The sequence below is a fragment of the Cibotium barometz genome, chromosome 45, assembly GCF_041138505.1.
Source record: "Cibotium barometz isolate CiBa-2024 chromosome 45, ASM4113850v1, whole genome shotgun sequence".
Taxonomy (NCBI): domain Eukaryota; kingdom Viridiplantae; phylum Streptophyta; class Polypodiopsida; order Cyatheales; family Cibotiaceae; genus Cibotium; species Cibotium barometz.
In genome coordinates, this window is record NC_141090.1 from 34,033,850 (window position 1) to 34,051,209 (window position 17,360).

The following is a 17,360-nucleotide window of genomic DNA, read 5'->3' on the forward strand; positions in this document are numbered from 1 at the left end:
GGGGGATCTTGCTCATGTCACTTATTGAGTTTCTTGGTGGGGCAAGTTTGACTTAGGCTTCCTGCATAGGATTGTGGCTTTTTGAGGAAGCAGGTATGGTTGCTTTTGGGCAAAAGGCTCATGGGTGATCCTCTGATGGATGAGGAGACTGAGGGGTTACAGGTTGTTTCCAACTTTTATCTATTTGGGGAAAGTTGGGGCTTATGATTGTCAAAGATATGCTACTTCATAAGATGGAGTAAAGCTGGGGAAGGCAGCAGCTATGTTTTCTTTTAGGCAAAGGCTTGTGGTGGATGGTTGGATGATCTTCCAACAACGAGTGAGGAGACTAAGGGGTTATGGCTTGTTTCTATCTCTTTACTCTTTAAGGAAGATGAGGCTTAGGATTGTATCTTTGGGGGAATATGGGGCTTAGGATTGTCAAATATATGTTGCATTTGATAAGATGGAATAAAGTTGGGCGAGGCATGGAAATTCTTTGTCAGATGATAGTGAACTTTATGTGAGCATGTGGGCACGATGAACCTTGCCAGTTGTGGTTTCTTGCACAAGCCTTAGAGTTCATTTCCTTAGTAGTAAAGGCCTCAGCTCAATTTGTTGGTTGGCATGTAAGTAGCTTGGCTAGAATGGTAAGGGATGCCCTATTATGTCGGCCCCTAGCCTTTTGGCCTTTTGGTGAGTGAGGAAAGTGAGCACTCTAGCCAGCCTCCAATTTTAGGACTATGATGTCGTCAAACTTAGCCCATTGTAGTGGAGGCCTTTTTTAATGATGACTAGATATATCGAACTTGGCCCCATTGGAGTGGAGGCCTTATTTGGTGATCACTAGATGTCAAACTTTGGCCATAGCTCCTTTCCAACTATGGAATTTAGCTGAGACATCTCCTATCCCATTGTGGAATTTAGTTAAGATAGCTCCTTTCCTTCTGTGGAATATGTAGTTTTGAGATGGCTCCTTTTGTATTTTAGAATTTAGTTGATATTGCTCCTTTCATGTTGTAGAATTTAGTTAAGACTACTCCTTTCCCACTATGGAATTTAGTTAAGATGGTCAATATAGAGCTCTTCTAACAAGATCCTCATTGATAGGGACTAGCTAAATTATCGGTGTTGTGATAGCACTCAATGAAGTGAAAGATGAGAGGGAAGTCCGGGCCCCATGTTAGTTTTGTTCAGAAGGCATTGAGGTTAACCTTATAGAGGTAAAGGGCTACTTCAAGTAGTTGAAAGACTGCATGACATTCCACTAATGGATAGGTTACCCTAAGTAATTTCCAAGTGTGGTCTTGACCTATGTGTGAATGAGGGTTCCATGGACTTTAAAGAGCATTTTGGGGTCTAGGGAGCACAAATTGTCCTTAATGATGACTCTTGTTTATCGCAAATGGATCAAAAAGATCCAGAGGCCACTTTTGGATTCTCGAGGGAGTGGGGATGAGGTGGAAGTGGCGCCATTAGCCACGGTTCCTAGTCTTGATGTTCTTTGTGCAAGAATTAGTATGTGCATAGACAGTTTTGTGAAGTGTAATGCAGGAAGAGGATTGGAGGATGATTGGACTCGGCTAATCACACAATTGAAAAATAAGAAGAATTGCCAATTAGACAATGGGATAAATCATGATTAATGAAGCTAAAATTGAGCGATTACAAAAATGGATGATCGAAGAAGTATGATCAAGACGATTGGACTCGACCAATCAGATGATTGAAAAATAGGAACCAGACAATTGGAGGTGATCGATCAGACAATTGAAAAACACTGATCAAATGATTGGAAAGTACGATCATTGATTGGAAAAGCTGAATCAGATGATTGTGGAAAAGTTGAATCGCATGATTAGAAAAGTGCAGTGAGTGGAGAAGTTGGCGATCGGAGAAGCAAGTGTGATTGGTGAACTAGGTGTAATTAGTTGTTTGGAAAAATCTGACGATTAGAAAAGTGCAATGAGTGGAGAAGTTGGCAATTGGAGAAACTAGTGATTGGTGAACTAGTGCAATCAGATGATTGGGGAAAAATCCGATGATTTTAGAAAAACTTGCATAGTGACGATTGTAAAAACTGGCGAAGGATTGGACGGAGCGATTGCAAAATTGCGTGATAACTTGATTGTAAAACCTCCAATTACACCACCAATCAAGGCGATTGGAGAGCCAATTGATTGAACTGTCCAGGATTAGAGAACTAGACAGTCTGGTAGGTTATCTGCCATGCATCAGAAGCTCATGAACTAGTGGTTTTTTACGGAGCAAGTTTGATGGATCTAGTAACGATGACAATCGCGAATTAATTGACAGAAGTTTAGACACTGCAATTGATGGAACTGCAAACTGGCTGACTGCACGATTGGACTATATCCCACTACATGATTAATGTAGCTGACAAATGTTGTGTAGCTGCCGATTATATAGTGTGTTTACCTGATTGTATGCTATAGTCTACACTCAAATGGAAACACCAAGCTACTATCGATGATTGTGTGACTTGTTTGCACATAAGGTGTGAAAACTCCACAAAGCAAAGAAGTGTTATAGGCAAGGAAACTATCTGAGCTTCACACTTGAAATTCTTTATGAGATCAACAAGCTATGGAAAGCTTGTAAAGTTGCGAAACGTGAAAACCAAAGAAATAAGCAATGGAGAGCTTGGCTTTGATATACCACTATTAGCTTTGATGAAAGCAAAGATACAAACACTCAATCACTCACTTTTCATAAATAAAAGAGAACATAGGGGGGAGAGAGAGTGTAGAAGGCTAGTTCTCTAGGAGAAAGAGCTCTAGGTACAATGAAGTATAAAGTGAACAACAACCCTAAACTCGGATAAGGTTGCTAACCTCACACCTTGATGGCCATGGGGAAAAAACCAGTAGGACAATTGCACCCATGGCATAAGTGCACCTCACAGGTAGTACTACCAAATATCTAACAAGATTTTTCATTGCTCTTATATTAAGTATTCATTTATTATATATTTTAGTTATAGAATTGGCATGTAGTATACATTTTTGAAACTAAAACCAGATAGGTTGAGTTGTTGTCCTTATTTTCATTGGTTGGAAAAAACGTCTTTATCGAGCATTGACTAGCAACACATAGAGTTTGGTACCACCAAATATCTAATAAGATTTTTCATGTCTCTTATATTAAGTAAGTATTCATTTATTATATATTTTAGCTATAGAATTTGCATGTAGTATATATTTTCGAAACTAAAACCGGATAGGTTGAGGAGTTGTCCTTATTTTAATTGGTTGGAAAAAATATCTTTATCGAGCATTGATTAGAAACATATAGAGTTCGGGAAATATTTTTTGCATAGCCATACATGGATCCTCCTTGTCATGAGCAGAGGTGGCAAATTAAAGTTTGAGGTGACCCCAAGACCTCTTTGCTCTAAATTTAAGTACCCGAATTCTTCTTACTTAAAATTTAGGTCACCAAATCCTTCTAAGAGAAAAATGAATAAGTTGCTAAATCTTTTACTATAAAACATGCATCATTCTCAATTTAAAAAATATTCTTAATTTGAACTTGTGTTAATATCAAAACTGATGAATGTAGAACAACTACATATACAACTAACAAAAGGTAATGAATATTACTTATCTCAAACCGAATTCCAAAGAAGACCCCTCTTCAATGCTATAAGTAATCAAATTCCAAAAGACTACAAAACAATAAGCATGTTTTCTATGAAAAAAGAAATATAGGCAAGAAAATCTGTGCGCTTTTGCCGCACAGGTCGTAGCTGGGGACTTGCCGGACACCGTATGCGAGCCACGAATGGCTGCAAGCATACAACCAGGGAAGGAAGCTCTAACAGAATGCAAAGGGTGTGTCACTCACCGCTCAACCGCCGCCTTGAAGGATTCCCACGTCGCAGTGAAGAAGGAGCCGCCGTCGCCGCTCTACCGCCTCTCCGCTGCCGTGCCGCTACACAGTGCTCGATCGCTCTCTCACTCTCTCTCTCTCTCTCTCTCTCTCACACGTTGGAGAAGGAAACCAAAGAGATAAGGCAAGAGCACTCTTGTATTCACAACACATGAGAATGAGGATTTTAGGGTTACCTTTGACTCTTATAGGTGACTTGGCCGTTCACACTTGGGCACCCATACATGGCCGGCCGATCCTAACCCTTATCCTACTGATATTCAAGGTGCGTCTCTCATCGGCGACGATCACCCAATCCCTTCATCCTTAACATATGGTGCTGACAAGCCCGGCCCATGACTCAAAATATTTAAATTAATGACGTAAAACATAGTACATCTCAATGTCTGTCATAGGTTAACATGCCCCCCTTCCTGATGTAGATTCCGTCCTCGGAAGCTATGGTATGGTAAGCTCGAGAGGGTTGTTGTGGTAGACCGTCTGCAAAACAGGGAAGTAGAGTGAAAGTATGCTGGAATTCAAAAGATATAAAGTGTATAAATTCAAGCATGTTAGACCACAATGGATGCTAATGAGATATTTATGTATGAGCGTTGCGGCTATCTCAGGACTTGAAAGCGAACCCACCTCAAACTTTTCAACCTGTACAATCAACTAACAAGCACTATACCTCGAGAGGCACTTCAATGTGAAAAATTAAAGACTCATTTAAGGAATCCAAACTAGAAAAAACTTGAAAACACTAGCCTACCTACCAGTCACCACACTACTACTGAGGATACGGTAAGAGGATGTTGTAGAGTCCTGGCTCTAGCCCTAAGGCTAAGCCTCTATCCGCATCATCCAAATAAATAAAGTCAACCTCAGTAGTGCCATGAGTTTCATCCGTCCATTCATCATTGTCAGATATTTCCTTTTCATTTTCCCATCCACATAAACTCATCAAGAATGTAACCATGCGAGGATAGTCATCTTGTGGAAAAGGAAAGCATTGGGCTATCGGGGATATTTCCTCTACGGAGTAGGGGTCAATCATGGTCAATAGGCGAATTAGCCATTCTAATTCCTCAACATTTTCCTCTCTGGCTAGTACATCTATATGATCCCATTCAGTTTCAATTATAGAATAGCACATGTGAAATATCTGAGAAAGGTACAGATGATACCTCTCACCAAAGGTGGGAGTGGATGAAGTGTATGATGATTGTGCATCTGCCATATCTGCAAACATAGATATAGCATCAGTAGGTTTGTGACAGGTCAATCTAGTTCTTGATTGGATACGGATATTTCTTCTCTTTTTGTGCTCTTGCTCTTTTTGTGCTCTTGCTCTTTTTACTATTTTTTTGTTTATTTTTTGTTTATTTTTTTAAAAAAAATGTATGAAGCTATATATATACATCCCCTTGAATTTGGCAATTACATGGTCAGGGGAGAAGGTTAAGGAGGAAGCATTAGAATGTCGAGCGTGAGTACATGCTCCCCCTTTCCTTGGGCTTGGGGGGTCCACTATATGGAAGCCCCTCCTACGACGTGCGTTCAAGCGGTATTTAAAAATCCCCTTATCTGTGAATTTTGAGCTAATAAAACTACCCCTTTTTCTTTATAAACTTACGGTTTTTTTTCCAAAGTACAATTAAAATACCCCACTTGTAATTGTATTTCTGTAAATTTACCCAATATTTTGGATTAAAAAAGCCCCACCTAATGATCGCACGTGGTAGACTTACATATTTTGAGGTGCACCCCCCGAGTCCTTGGGTAGATCATATTATTTGCAATGATGTTGCAGCCTCTTGGAACCAATTTGTCCAGCGGGTCATAGGTTGTGATGTGGGCAGATAGCTTTTTATGACCCTTGTGGCCACATCCAATTGTAGAGATGGTAGTGTACGCTCCCATTGACAAATGGAGGAAATGGTTTTCGACGATACTATTACAAGGGGAGACGTAGACTCATCGATTTTTTGTTGGGTGTTGACAAGAGTAGGTGTAGAGCATGTAGACACTTCTATATCAATGTGTGCCTGGCATGAGGAGCTAGAAGCTTCATGTGGCTCCCCCCTTCTTGAGCTAGGTGGTATTGATCGATATCATTTGGGAATCCAAACTAACTCTGGAAGAAGTGGTGCGGAGCACTCTGTTACCTTTCCCTTACCACGGTCTTGAATTGTTATTGGGGTGGCAACAATTGGTTTGCAAGTTTTTACAGGTGATGTAGAGGGATTCACCTTATGTTTAGGGACCCAAATCTGGTCATTCCCCTCGTAGTACCCTTGGGCTACTAATAATTTTTTAGGGATCCATCGCGATGTTACATTGCCCTTTCTCGGGTGGGTAGCTGCTTTCCTTTTACGAGGCTTCTTGGTGGCTGAACGAGATTGAGCAGGGGAAGTAGCTATTAACGAAGCTTTTGGGACCCATTTGTATGTGTTTTTTGGCATAGTAAGCGGAGCTTTAGAGACCACCCTGCATGTTTCCACTCTTGGCGTTGAAGCGTTAGAGGGGTGGCAAACAATCAAAGATGGTTTTGCCACTGGATTTTGTGATTTTTCATTATCTAACATTTTGTCCAGGGTTGATGGCTTAGGAGCGGGATTTTGAGCGATCAGACCTAGTGTTGGTTCTTTCGTTGTGACTCGTCTAGTTGCCCAATCGATATTGCACTTGGTGGCCATCATCCATTTGCGCCCTAAGTTTACAGTGCCTTCCATAGTACCAGCAGGCATAACCAAAAAGCTTTGAATTACGGTCCCCTTATCATAGGCAACCGGAGTGTGCAGAATTCCTGAGACAGGGGTTTTCTTCTTGTTGATACCTTGAACTTGGATAGCACTCTTGGATAAAGGTGGTTTTCCAAGTTGACACCACACGCCATATGATAGCAAATTGTGTTGCGCTCTTGTATCCAATAATGCATTATACAGCACCTGTCCGTAAGGACTCTGTAACTCAATTGGGTATCTTAGAGGTGGGTCAGATTCCAGTGAATCCTCGTCTGCCTCCTCGAAAAATGCTTGTGTAATCCCCAAGTTGGCTTCTCGTTGGCGCCTAGCACGCTGTTGACGTTCTTTGGCTTCAACTCTCGCTTGTATTTTCTTAAGCTCAGCTTGTTCTTTAGCTACCTTCTTTTGATGGATTGCATATAACTCCTCTTGGCTTAGGGGGTCATAGTATCTTTTGAATTTACTCCCATTAAGGAATCCAATGGTTTCAACTCCGTCGAGAGTCTCCACTCTGATGGTACCTTGCGGGGTAATTTCACATACTCTATACGGTCCCTTACCAGCATATTTGAGCTTCTTCTTTTCATTTCGCACTCCATACATTAGGACTTTATCCCCAACCTTGATGTCCTTATCCTTTAGGTGGTGATCAATCCATTTTTTCCTTCTATCCTTCTCCACAAGGGCATTGTACACAGCCAATTGTCTTTCTTCGTTTAGCCGGTCAAGGATATACAGACACTCTGCTAAGGGATTACCATCCCAACCGTCTTGAGTAGCAACACGAAGACTAGGAATGACAAATTCCCACGGCATGACTGCTTCTTGGCCATATACCATTTTGAATGGTGTGCAATTAATAGCCACTTTGTACGCAGTACGATAGGCCCATAAAGCTGTCGTGAGCTTTAGATCCCAATCCGTGCGATGAGCTTCAACTGTCTTTGTCAAAACAGAGATTAAGGTCTTGTTGGTACTCTCGGCTTGGCCATTCGCTTGCGGATAGTAAGGAGTAGATTTATGATGGGAGATCATGAAATTTGTTGTGAGCTCCTTAATCACTTCATTTATAAAATGCGTACCATTGTCGCTCACAAGTTCAAAAGGACAACCGAATCATGTGATTATATTTTCAAAGAGGAACTTGGCTGTTGTCTTTGCATCTGCCTTACGTGTCGCTTTCGCTTCGGCCCATTTGGTCATATAGTCAGTGGCCACAATAATATAGCGAGATTGTGTGTTTCGGGCCGCTGGGCTAATTGGACCTACAAAGTCTAAACCCCACTTTTCAAATGGTTGGTTTACTTTGATTGGATGTAGGGGCATCTGATCTTTCCGTTGGGGTTTCTTGTATCGTTGGCATTCATCGCAACCCTTCACAAAGAGTGATGCATCTTGGAACATAGTGGGCCACCAATACCCTGATTGTAAGATCTTTCATGTAGTTAAGTCTCCTGAGAAGTGACCACCGGCTACGCCCATATGTGCCTCTTACAAAATGTATAGATACTCATCCTCTCGGGCACAACGCCTAAGAACGTCATCCTTTCCTCTTTTATAAAGAGTCCCGGCTATCAGGCAATAGGGTTCGCATTCTTTGATTAGCTTTCGAGCTAGATCTTTACAAAGTTAATTGGGTGGAAAGCCATTAACCAAAAAGTTAACAATCTTCTCACTCCATTCAGGCATTGTCTCCACCATGAACAGGGAAGTGTCCGGTAAGTCATCATCAACCCCCGTAGGAGCCTCACCATTAGGTATGCGAGACAAATGATCAGTGACATGTTTTTTGCCAGGTCTCACAACAACAGTGAAATCAAACTCAAGAAGAATCAATAGCCATCGTGTGATTCTTCCTGTGGAGCATGGTTTGTTTACCAGATACAACAATGCTTGATGATCCAAATAGAAAACAAACTTGGTGGCAAGGAGGTAATAACGAAATTCCCTTACTGCATATATCATTGCTAACCCTTCTCGCTCCGTAGTGGTGTAGTTCATCTCAATATCGTTCAACTGGCGACTGGCAAAGCTAATGGGGTAGTCTAGCTTGTGTTCTCCAGGTTGAGTCAACACACACTCAATAGCAAAGTTTGATGCATCAATATGCACATGGAAGAGTAAATCCCAGTTCGGCATTCTCAAGATTGGAGCACTCGCCAAGGCCTTCTTTAATAGCTCATAGGCACGGTCACATTCTTCGGTCCAAATAAACTCGATGAGAAGCTTATACAATGGTCGAGCTATCTCAGCGAAGAAGAGAATAAACCTTCGATAATAACCAACGTGGCCCATAAAGCGTTGGACTCCCTTGTAGTTGGTGGGTGGTGGCAGTTCCAGAATGACCTTGATTTTACTCTCGTCCGTGGAAATCCCATTTTTGGACACTATATGCCCTAAGATAACTCCGTGTTTAACCCAGAATTGGCATTTAAAAGGATTCAAGGAGATGCGATATAATCTACACCTTTCAAATATTTTTCGTAAACACATCAAGTGCTCGTCCCAAGAGGAATGAACACAAAGATCATCTAAGAAAGCTTCACAGAAGTCCCTTAGATATTCCTTAAAGGCCGTGTTTATCAATCGTTGGAATGTTGCAGGTGCATTGGTCAAGCCAAAAGCCATGACGCGAAAGGCAAACACTCCAAACTCTGTGATAAATGCTGTTTTAGCTTGGTCCTCGACTGCAATTGTGATCTGATTGTAACCCGAGTACCCATCTAAAAAGCTATATGCCTCCTTGCCTGCCACTCTTTCAAGCACATGTTCAGAATATGGCAGGGGGTAATGATCCCTTCTGGTGGCTGCATTAACCTTTTTGAGATCAACGCACACTCTGAGTTTCCCATTCTTCTTTGGTACGATGACTATTGGAGAAACCCATTCTGAGTGCTCAATAGGGTATATGAATCCACATTTTACAAGCTTTTCAATTTTCTCTTGTACAATCTTTGCGTACTTAGGATTCATTGGGTAGGGACGTTGCTGGACTGGTTTAGCAGTGCTAATCATTGGAATCGTGTGTTGCACCACCGAGGGTGGAACACCCTTCATATCATGATATGTCCAAGAAAATATGTCCTTGAATTCTTTAAGAAGCTTCGTAAGTGCAGCTTCTTCCGCCTTGGTGAGGTCTTGAGCAATAAAAACTGGTTTAGACTCCTCACCCGGATCTGCTAAGTCTATCTCCTTAACTACCGCAGGGCCATTGTAGACACTGCTACTCCCATTGGTAGGCGTTCGTTGGGCTTTTGTGTAGACCACTTTATGTTCCCCTATGGTGAATGATTTGAAATGCTCGAGCACGGGGTGTAAGTCTACTGGTTCTTATTGTGCCAGGCTTTTTTCTTTCAATTCCGCTTCCTTTTGCTACTGAGCCAACTCTTGGTTTTGCCACCTCCTTGCAGTACGACTTAGTTTTGGCTTCTCATCAATTTCTAATTGGGCGACGTCATGAGGTTGCGGAATACACCACATGACACTTTGGAGGTATTGTCCCCAATTATCCGCTAACTTCCGATGAGCATCAATGGCTCCTACATAACTGAGCCATTCTGCAGTGGATCTTTCCTTGTTTATTGCAGTGCGTACATTGGCTCGATAGCATTGACGCTTATGTCTCGTTTTCTTCTTACCAAGTTTTTGATTTTTGTTTCTATCAGATTCCGACTCACTTGGTCGATCTTCACTTGTGTCCCCCTCACTTTCGGATGAACTACAGGAGGTCACCATCCTAGGCCTTGAGCACATTGCTTCCACATTTGGGTGAATATTTGATTCATCCCCCCCATCAGGCTCAGGGTCAGTTTCTTCTTGAGATTCATACTCAGAGTTGCATTGGTCAGAGTCTTCGCTGCTTTCAGTGTCAGTGGAGTTTGCCACTTTCTTGCCATCAGGAGTCAAGTGCATAACACCTATCATGTTTATTGGCACTAACGGTGGCATATCTTGCCCCTCAGGTGTTACCCAACTTGTGCCTCTATTTCCCCATGTGTCTATGGTTGCCGCTAGGTGTACCCAATCCACGTTATCCGACTCAGTCATACCCGGTAGGACATCCATATAAGGAGAATCTTTCCCATCATCAGTCTCTTTTTTTCATGTATAGCAATACCTTAATGGGGCGGAGTGAACAGTGGTATCCGATCGATTATCGATGATAACCTTGCTTCCTAAAGGATGCGCACAACCATTCTCAAGATCAACTCGAATGACAGAGTCCTGGAATTGTAGGTAGACATGGTTTTTCGACCAGTCATGCACCATTTGTGCTTCCCTCATGAAAGGACGTCCTAAGATCATTTGATATGACATAGGATGCTTGGAGAAATCCATTACAATCAGTGCACTCCTACATGAAAATAAAGGATGTAGGTGAGACGTTGGTGACCTTCCTAGAAGGGTATCTCACCAAAATAAAACTGTATATATCACATTTGTACCTACAGATTTAAAAAAATACTATATAAAACTAGTATATAATCAATAATAAGAAAGTATATGATTTAAATATCAAAATTTTTAGCAAAAATAAGTGTATACCAACTCCAAAAAAAGTCAAATATCCAATCGTCTAGAGAAGAAAGTAGGTCAGTCAAACGATTGATTAAGCGTAGAGGATTCTAATAGGGATTTACCAAGGGTTTAAACTCATTCACAAGCCTTCAAGAAAAGAAAGCACATTAGAGCATCTAGACTTAGTGACATTTGCTTTGACAATCCTGAACATTTCAAAGGAACTATTTTGAAACAAAAACTAGGAACATCATCTATATTTATTTTGACCCTACACGTAAATTTAATAAAAGGTAAATCTAAAAAGCTATAGTTACTGATGTAGCTTGGCCATTGTTATAAAAAAATCACAAATTGCCACATATTCGATGTAGTTACCTCTTTAAAATTCTACAATATCTTTTGAATTTCTTGATAGGTGTATTCTCTCTCATCTAAAATTATACAGGATGTCGGTAATAGCACGACTATAGTCTTTCTTTGGAATGATATTTTAAAGATTATTTACATCCCCACAAATCACTTTATAGGATGCTTCTTTACTTTCCTATCTCTAGGAAGAAAAAACTCTTCCAATTCATCTCCTTTGGTTGGAGCAATATTTCTTAGATGGGATATTGCTTTTAAAACTACATGCTAGAATGGGGATACTCTGCATGTATGTCATCCTAAGTGGTGCAATTTAGTTTTTTTATCATGACCTCTTGCATCTTCATATAAACTTTATGGCTATGAGCTATAAAGACAATATAAATAATTCATTTACATTAAATGTACAACTATAATTTTTACTTAATTTTGTAGCTCCAAAGACATTTTATTAAGTGATAGCTCCTTTGAAATGATGCAATAAGATAGAAACTAACAATGTTTGATCATTCACTCCTTGAACCACTTGCCATGGATTAAGCTTTCTGTCTTCTGTAAGGTCTTCAATTGATGTAGCCCACGACTTTTATCCAAGTTGCTAGAGTAATGTAACCATTTAGAGGTCTTCTTCCCTTTCAAAAATTATTTCGAATCCTATACGAAAGGCAAGATGAAATAAAGGATCATACTTTCTGAGGCCATATAAGAGCTTCTCTTTCTCCATAAGAATCCCAATCTCCAAAAGACATTGTCTTCTTAATATGCCATCAAAACCTTTTGGTGTCATGCCACGTATTCCTTAAAATCATGGTGAAAAAACTTGATTTTCTCAACTTGAGACATTTTTGCATGGTAGTCATTATCATTATTATGATCCCATGTAAGAAGTTTTTCCTCTTCAACTATGAGTGCAATATAGATTTTGTAGTCTACAATACTATAGTAAGGAATATTTGGATTTTCCTAATAAATCTCTCCTAGCTTCAGTAGAGTGTGAACCCCAATCACATAATAGTTATAATTTTGACATTCTACCAGCTTAAAGCTATTTTTATTGGGACAATATTGGGGGTCTACGAAAATAATAAATGGAACCAATGTGGCACGGGAATTTGCTTTCATTTTCTTCTTAAGATTTACTAGCATATACTATGTGAGGTTCTTTAATCTCCATTGATCTCCCTTATTTATTTTACTACTAAGTTAGGAGTGCACCTATGCCAAGGTCACCACTAGAAGTGATGATGTCAAGCTCCTCGTTGTTTATCTGAAGAATTTATAACCTCCTCGCTTGACGATTGATATTTTTTATGAGATGTTCTCTCACCTTGAGAGCTTGTAGACATAGAAGTAATTTTAACTTCTCTTTGTTGCCCTCCTTTCCCATGAGAGTCATAAGCAAAAGACCTTGGAGCCTTTTGAGGGGGTGACCTCTAGGCTAGCAACATTAGAAGTTGCACTAGTTGGAGTTAAGAAAGTTCCTAAGCTTACAGATTTCCATATTTTTTCAAGGCATAAGTGAGCTGCACACATAAAGACCCACTAGAATATTATTTTAGCTCACAAGAGACTCTCTAATGTTGCTAGTGTCATCAACAATAAAAGAAACAACATCATCTCTCTCTTCCCCTGTATAATCCTCATTTCAAACTTTGCCACAAGGCCTTTAAACTCTAAGAAGATTACTCTTGCCATAATACCTAGCAATGATGAAACAAAGACCACTATCAACCCTAGAAAGACTCCACTCATATTCAAGATAAGCAAGAGTTTTAATTGATGTACATGTGCCGAGAGTTGAGGTCTATCTGATGGTGCATTTATAAAACAATGAGAAGTTCTCCTTGGGGGTACATAATGAGTTATTGTCTTTGTCCTAGCTCTCACACAAATAGACCTAGGTTCATCCTCCTCCTGATAGGTATTCTCTTCTTCATCTTCATTAATAGAGCATGGGGTGACAAAGCTATAAATCCCTTCTATTTGAAGGCTTCAGTTGGTCACAGTACCCAAGGAAAGAAAAGTGGAAATGGTCCCAAAACTTGGTTGAGTTTGAGTTTGCACTTCTTTCTCTATAAGAGCGTCCAACATTGTGTTCCAACATTATGTTGGTAGGGTTAATAGTTGCAGCACCATCTCTTTTCTCACCATTAGGGCCAAAAATGAAAAAAAGGCCTGTGTAAGGATTGGATTAACTTTCTTAATCAAAGTGATTTAACTAAAATAATAGAAACAAATAGCTATATTAAATGTGTTACCTATATTTAGAAGAGAGTATCTTTAATATGCCATCCATCATGTATCTATAGTGTCTTTAATTCACCTATCCTTTTGGCAGCCATCTTACCTAATTTAGTACACGTTTTTGAAAATAAGATTATTTAAAATATTTAAATACATAACATACTTCTCTCTTCCATCATAGGGCATGACACAAGTTTTTCCCTCTTTTCTTTCTACTATCTTTTTCTCTCCCCACCATCTCTTGCTTTCTCTTTGGATCATTTTTATTGCTATGGTGACTCCAAGGGTTGATCCACTCTTAAAGAAAAGACACCATATCAACTTGGTGCTTGATAAAGAATATTGCATGTGGAGAAGAGCTCTACATAATGAGGTTGAAGCTCAAAGGCTACGTGTAGAAGGAAAGAAGCATGTAAATTTGTGGGTTCAAGGACGTCTATACCCTCTTGGCACATCAACTAGTAAGCCTCCATCATTTAGCAACGTGCATGATCTTGTTCAATTCATTGGGGATGGTAGAGAAGGCTTATTTGGATATTGCTCAAGATTGAATAATCAAGCTACTATTTTCCATTATCAAGACACACACACACACACATGGCTGAAACTATGGTTAGTGTGTACAAGCAATCTGTTGAAGGACTACAAGATATCGTGATATCACAAACTCAATGTGTAAATGAGTTAGAAAGGCTACTTCAATCATCTTAGGAAGAGGTAATAGAGCTTAGACAAATTAACCAAAAATTGGAGGAACATGCACTCCAAAAAATCCAACTAAAAAGCACTCCTTTTGGGTTAAGAGTGAGATCTAGACAGTTTAAAAGTGTTACATGCCTAGCCACACATGGGGGTGCTAAGAAGAAACGGATCAGGCTTGCTCGAAGCTACATGAATAGTGTGGGAGGTTTCTGTTTGGATGATCCTCTAGATATAATTTCAATGACCAAGTCTTCTATAAAAAACAATGACATGATTGAAATGCTCAAGCTCTTGCAGTGTGTAGGGCTTCGAAGGAAGGTAGTCAATGAAGTTTGCAACAATGACTTTCGTGATTTGGTCAATCTTGATGAGATGGTGGAGGCATGTGACAAGGTTTCAATAAGCAGAAAGGGATATAGAGCCATATCAAAGCTACTCATCCAAGGTATAAAGCCTCATTGTCTTTCTGTGTTCAGCTTACCCTGACCACATACCATAGCAATGGTATGACACCAACAAAATTTGGCTATTCCAAGGTTCATAAGTGAATAAAAACACATTGACGAGGCTAATGACTATAGAGAAGCCAAAAGAAAAGAAATCCATATTCAAGTACGACATGTATAATAACATATTTATAGATGCTAGAAGGGTTCAATCAGCCATGGTGAAGTTCTATTAGTGCACAATAGAGGACTGTGAGGGTAATCTTACTTTTGTTATCGAGCTTGATGAGGCACAAATTCTCAAACATAAAAAAATGAAAAGAATCAGTATAGGGTTGATGAACAAAGATTTAAATTATGCCCAAGGTAAGGAGGACTACCCATTACATAGTGCACGATTAGAGATGGAACTACGGTACATAGGTGCAGTGCCAGATGAGAGTCATGATACTCTCAAATGGTCTTTTTGGCACACATAAATTCCAAGCATCATTGATTCTCATAATAAAGGTGAGATGCTTGTGGGTAGTGACACTTGTCCTTCTTTTTAGGCTTATCACCTTCTTTCTTTGCATCCTTACCTGAGGATTCTGATTTGAAAAGATGCAGGGGAGAAGAGAGCTTGAGCTCTTGCAAGCACACACAAACTCACACAAACCCTAGAAGAGAACACACAAGGTGAAAGGCTGAAAATTCTTTTTCTTCTTCACACCAACAAAAGAGGTCTACAAAGAAGATAAAGTGACTAACACACATAATAGAGTATATACAAGCGGTCCATAATGTGAACATGGTAAGAGGAGTGGGTAGATATGGACTAGTCGGTGTAGTCCAGCTATAGAATCTATGACGAAGATATGTCAGTGTGCTAGCTACCAAACCCGCCAGTGATGTAAATGTCGAACAATCATGCAGGCACCTCGTGAGTGTCAGCTCATGTTGAGATTGACATCTTAACACTCCTCCTCAAGCTCCACTCCAACTCACGAACTCCAAGCATATCTCAAAATCTATGGAGCTTCTTAGCTCCCAAGCCCTTCATGAAGATGTCAGCAACCTAATCCTGTGTGTTGACGTAGGCCAAGTCGATGTCACTTGCCAAGACTCTCTCCCTGATGAAGTGGTAATGCACCTTAATGTGTCTTGTTCACACATGGAAGATTGGATTCCTGGCCAACTGTATATTGCTAAGATTGTCACAGTATATGACAACCTTTCTCTCCGCATCATCATGCAACCCCAAATCAGCAAGTAGCTTGTGTAACCAAGCTACCTCGCATGCTGCCACCGCAGCTTCTCTGTACTCTACCTCTATACTCGACAAGGAAACTGTGCTGCTTCTTGCTGCTCCATGTCACAGAGCAACACTCCCCAATGAAAACATAAATCCACTGGTAGATCTCTTGTCTGAGATGTTACCTGCCCAATTTGCATCGGTGTACCCATATAGCTCCACATGCTGCCACCGTAGCTCCTCTGTACTCTACCTCTGTACTCGACAAGGAAACTGTGGGCTGCTTCTTGCTGCTCCATGTCACAACAACACTCCCTAATGAAAACATACATCCACTGGGGTAGATCTCTTGTCTGAGATGCTACTTGCCCAATCTACATCGGTGTACCCATATAGATCTAATGGTACACCTACTGCATAAAACAATGCATAATCAACAGTAGCCCTCAAGTACCGAAGTGTGCGTAGAACACTATCAGTGGAACTTACATAAACTGGCTCTCTAAGCCAACATGATAGCTCAAATCTGGCCTGCTGATCGTGACATAGATCAAACTTCCCACAATATTCCTGTACATAGTGAGATCCTCCAACACATAACTTGCATCCACACTGAGCTTGCCATTTTGATCTAATGGCACCGATATTGGCTTACAATCAGCCATCCCATACTTGGACAACATTTCCAATACATACTGTCTCTGTGATAGCCAAATACCCTCAGGTGTGTGAATGACCTCAATTCCCAAAAAGTAATGCAGATCTTCTAAATCCTTCATCTCAAACTTCCTTTTGAGAAGACTTTTCACATGCTCAATCTCATCCAAGTTGTCACCTCCCAACAATAAGATCATCTACATATATGGTGATGATCACAATACCCTTATCACTCTTGCGCACATACAAAGAGTGATCTACATTTGCCATATGAAAACCAATAGTGACAAGATACTCGTAATCTTGTCATGCCATGCTCGTGGAGCTTGCTTTAGCCCATACAAAGCCTTACGAAGGTTATGTACATACTCTGGGATGACCTATATCCTCAAAACTTGGTGGTTGATTCATATACACCTCTTCTTGCGTCACCATGCAAGAATACATTTTTTATATCCATCTGATGTAAAAACCAGCCTTTAACTGCAGCCACCGTAATCACAACTCTTAAATTTGCCATCTTTGCAATTGGGGCAAATGTCAATCCCATGTGTCTGTGCATATCTTTTGGGT